At 33.2% G+C, this 5,275-nt stretch overlaps 1 long non-coding RNA gene across 1 annotated transcript; it reads left to right on the top strand.

The window, feature by feature from the left end:
• Nucleotides 1–4,002: 4,002 nt before the first annotated feature.
• LOC128922767 (uncharacterized) lies at nucleotides 4,003–5,056 on the top strand. Its single transcript, XR_008471947.1, has 3 exons — nucleotides 4,003–4,609; nucleotides 4,790–4,850; nucleotides 4,917–5,056. It is a non-coding gene; the product is annotated as an uncharacterized LOC128922767 (long non-coding RNA).
• Nucleotides 5,057–5,275: the final 219 nt, after the last annotated feature.

Raw genomic sequence — 5,275 nt, 5'->3', positions numbered from 1 at the left:
GGTATTATCGGCGGCGGCCAAAGAGGCAGTATATTTAAAGAATTTATTGTATGAAATGAATTGCTACAACAGAGAAGGTCCGTTTATAATGTATGGAGACAATTTAAGCTCACAACATTTAGCACAGAATCCTATTTACCACAATCGCAGTAAACATATAGATATAAGATATCATTACATACGAGAAGTTGTCAAAAATAATGTAATCAATTTAAAATATTTAAGTACTGATAATATGCCAGCAGATATTTTGACTAAAAATGTATGTAAAGTTAAACATGTAAAATTAATTGATTTACTTGGAATGAAACAATAATTTTTTGATATCACGGAGAAAACCATTGTTGTTGAGGAGGAGTGTTGAAAATCTGGCAACCACGGATAACTGAATAATGCTTATTCCCCTTTACAACAACAACGATTTTCTGTTACTTGCTTTTTTGAACTAACATGTATTACATAGAGTTTTAAGTCTTTAATAAACCACTGAAGTGAACGCTTGTCTAAACGTGTAATCTTTTATTTATTCCGGCACCCTGCGGTAAAAAATAAGTTCGCCAACAGAAAAGTACTGTACATGTTTTAACGTATGAACATAAAACTCTATGCGAAGTAAATAAATAAATAAAAAAAATGTGTATCTATATAAATCTATATTTTACAGCTCTTTGAAAAATTGTGAGTTTTAATGAAAATTCTGTAAATCGAAGTCTCTCTAACTCGAAGTTTTTCTGTTGGTTATGGTGATTCGAGTTAGAGAAGTTCCATTGTATTTTCATGCATAATTTAATTTTTCAGATGAATAAAAGTCAATGTGAAGAACTTGAATCAAAGATGTATAAAATAAGTGTACTATGTATAAGATGTAGTTATTGATTGCTAATATTGAAAACATTTCAAATTTAAAAAAATTTTGTTAGGCAGCCCTCAATTTAATTCCATTCAGAATTCACCTCGAGTCAGAGAACTTATAATATAGAGAAAGTTCATGGTGCGCCGATTGTCAAAGTGATCCTCTTTTCGCAGGGGTACTCGCCACTATAAGCCAGTCTCACCACATAAATCTATAAGCCAGTTTCATCACAAATTTATCATCGGCGCGCTCGAAAATTGCAGAAATGAGCATTTTCTGTGTTAAATGAGAAAAATTATGTTAATTACTGTACGCTTACAGTTTCGCCTATATACAATGCGCAAACGACTCTGTATATGATTTCCTTTATATTTCATATCAAAATACATACGTACATTTGCAAAAATGCATGAATTATTATATAAAATGCTTTGAAGTATCTAATAAATTTATTATTTTATATACATATGCTAAAATACAATGTAATTATATACTATATATGTACATATTAGAGCTCTTGGTATTCGACTAATCGACTAACCGAATAGGGCATTATTCGAATAATAATATTCGGTTTGTACTATTCGGTTAGTCGTAAGTTGTCGACTATTCGATTAACCGGTCATTGCCGACTATTCGGTTAACCGTTCGTTGTCGACTATTCGAATAGTGGAAGTTCATTATATTTCTATGTTTATTTAAAAATGTGATACTCATGAAATATGCTCACAATTGACATTTTCACATATAAAAACAAACAAAAATCAAAGGCTGCTTGGATCTCCAACACTTTTCAATTATTCAAATGCTGACAGCAGAGCAACTATTCGAATAATCGTAGAAGAACGACTATTCGAATAGTCGTAACATTGCCACTATTCGAATAGTACTAATCGGTTAATATTCGTACGAACGGTTACAAACCGGATATTCGAATAATCGGTTTTCAGGTTAATCGAATAATTTTAAGAGCCCTAGTACATATGTATATTTATTTTCTTTGGATATTAAAATTTTCTATAATATACCAAAAGAATAAACTTTCGCTCATAATTTGAAATTGTAAACAAAATCGAAAGAATCATACGCATAATGTTTGTAAATTTGTCTATGTGCGTAAATATGTGCCTCATGGTTTTTTGTAAAATCTTCGTTGCCACGGACAACGAATGGCTGCAAATTGTGATTTTTTGCTCTCATGTCAAAACAGTGTCGCACGTTCGAAGGGAAGAGGTCCAGGTCCCCAACTCATATTATCGTTTATATTTTTATGTCTTGATTCTTACAGAAATCAATCGTAGTACATTGAAATATGGCTTAATACATTGGTAGAATATTTAAATACATTTAATTATTTGTATGTGCTAATTGTAGGTCAATACTATACAATACATAATTAACGCATTTATAATTAGGGAGGGATCACTTGAAACGGCTCTGTAAAGCTCGATGTGTCGAAGGTTTGATGGCCGCCTGCGTGACGTCAAAACGATGCAACATTGCGTTGTTGGTAGAAAATCGGTTGTCGTAAATATGTATGAATACGTATGAGCATGCAAACATACCGGCTTAAATTTTTGCGAGCCTCAAATCAGAATTTGTACTGAAAAATATTTTAAAACGACTCAAGGGCTATGTTGCCACTTTTGTTTCAAGGTTTTTGCGGCGTTGCTACTTTTCCTTCTGGAGGGAACATTAGAAAAATCTTCAATTTATGATTTTTGTCATCGTCGCGAAAAGGCGTTTGTGGACATGGCATGCGCGGGGGATATGTATGGTGTTGCTTTTGTGAATGAAGCAACTTTGCCAAATGAATGTGCGTTTGCGTTTATGAATGAAAATGTTTTTGTTGTATTTACTACAAAATTTGGCTTCGTTGATTGGCTGTCATATTGACTTGTGATGCTGCTTAGGCGCTTGTTGTTTTTGTAGAAAATGATTTTGATTTTTTGTGATGGTTGACAAACTTACGCGTACGCATATGCGAATGTAAGTTTGTGTATGCATACTTGTTCGTCAATGACATACAAACATATTTCTGTATATGCATATGTAGCAATGCGTGAATAAGTCCTTCCCTGATAAGTGATAACGAGACAATTCGAATTTTGGAAGATGTCCATACCAGAGACCTGCAGAAGTGCACCGCCACTCAAAATACACCGCGTGCTTACTCGCATATTTCTCATACTTGTGTATCAAAAACACTTAGCCAAATCTGTCGCGGTGGTTTTAACACTCACAGAATTTTTCCACTTAGCTCAAAGCGGTTAAAAAAACACCTAACTCTCTTCTGCTTATTCATGTTATTACTTAAGCTGAGCGACAACACAAAAAAAGCGGTTTGAGTAAAAGACATTCTCAAATTTTAGCAACTCTCTGAGTATTGAGTTCATTTAATACTTTGTTGTTCTTTGCACGCTCGTTTTGTGTGTTTTGTATGTGATTTACACGAGTGGCAGATCGAGCAGCCGAAGACGCCGTCATCCATGTGCTAAACCCCTGTAAGAAACAGCTGAAGGTCAAATGATCAACAAAACAATAATTAGTGTGTATATGCATGGACAAGAAATAATAATCGCTTTTTTTCCAAAAGCAAACTTTGACTATATTAAAAAGGAATATAAATATTTCAATTTTACATGCTGAAATTTTTTTTAATTCTAATTATCGTACGAACAGTCAAAAGGTTGACATTGTTCTTGCAGGGAATGTTCCACAACGAATGACACACTTGCGTCAGCATACATAAAACAACAAAAAAGTTTGCAGTTCTTAATAAGCAACGCACAAAAAACTGAAGCACGACAAAAAAAGAATACACAAACAACAATACAATAATAAACACTCAAGAACACGCGCTACTGGTGATGAGTCTGTCTTACTTTTTCCTTTGCTAGTCTTGAGTATGATCACCACTTGTCAGTGAAAATCAAAAAGAAGAATGTGTAAAACAAATACAATTAATATGCAATAGCAAGTATACGACTGGCTCAGTAGCTTCTCCACTCATAGTTCTTTGAGTAGATGTTAGCTCACAATGCATGTATATGAGTGTGAGTGGACACCGCCATCGCTTTTGAAGCAAGCTTACTCTAAGTACGGAAATTAGGCACTCATGCAGTTCTCTGGTCCATACATATGCATCTCCATACTAATGTCCCTGCAGTACGGCCGGTATGAATTTGTGAATTGCACTAGTGAATTCTTATATTACAAGTAACTAGAGAATTCACGACAACAAGGTAATGCAGAGAAGCAATAGTACATAATCGAGATTGAGAGAGAAGAGAGCGCGATCTAGAGTACGTTGTTCTCAATAAGTACTCTCAGTAAAATATCAGCGACAAATAAGGGTGGGAATGCACATTTGAGAGATCTTAGCAAAAATAACGCAGAATAATAACGGCAGAGCACCCGGTACAGTATGTACAAGTTGCGAATAATTATTGGTCATTATTGTTTTTGACTACATATCGGTCATTGAAACCGTGATTCACTGTATTAAAAAAATAAGAAAACGGCGGTTTCTATGTAATTTGGAACTTTAGTTTTTCGACCAAACAGTCTTGTGATTTATTCAATTGACTTTGCGTCGCGGTTGTGTGTTTTGATTTTTTAATATACATATTCATTATTAAAAAAGTGAATAAAGAATTAAGAAACAAAAAAGGATAAATTATTTATAGTGGTAACAAAAAAGTGAAAATGACGAGAAGCGTGGCAGCAGTAGGAAAGGAAATAAGTCTTTGCGAGGTAAGAATTAGATCATTCTGGCACAAAACTCAATGCATATACCTATGTACATGTTTAAGTTGAGAGTGCTTGCAAGCGCAAAAAAAAAATTTTCAACTTAGTGAATATAATATATATTCATACTATATTATACATATGTGAATTCATTAATACGATTTAAATATATATACTTCTTTATAGTTAGAGGTCAAAAATGGGAATCATATTGAAATTCTCATTAGGAAGTGGAGAACAGCGTGGAGTAAGTTATGCAATTTAATTAAATTTTAATAAACACAAATGTTTAATAACAATCTTCTTTTTTCAGATAAAATCTTTCCAAACTAATAGGATGGGTAAATAATCTCATTGGCCGACGCTTTTCAAGAGTACAATACAAATGGTAAATAAAAACTGTAAACAAAAAATTATAATAAAAATTAATATTTTAAATTTATTGCCATTTAATATATTGTGTTTCTTATTTATTTATGGTATCCACTGAAATAAAGGTAGGTAATGAAAAAGGTAGTGAATTATAACCGAATATATGTAGTGAGGTAACTAATGAAATATATTCAGCGCTATGTGGTGAAGTAGCTAGCGAAGTATAGGTGATGAAATCACTAGTGAGTAGTGTCAACTGGTTACCGTCAATGACATCGCCGTGTTAAATTCATGAGTGAA

Source organism: Zeugodacus cucurbitae, chromosome 6 (genome assembly GCF_028554725.1).
Source record: "Zeugodacus cucurbitae isolate PBARC_wt_2022May chromosome 6, idZeuCucr1.2, whole genome shotgun sequence".
In the NCBI taxonomy this organism is placed as follows: domain Eukaryota; kingdom Metazoa; phylum Arthropoda; class Insecta; order Diptera; family Tephritidae; genus Zeugodacus; species Zeugodacus cucurbitae.
Note: the sequence above shows the minus strand (reverse complement) of the source record. Positions and strands in the feature narration are given on the sequence as shown.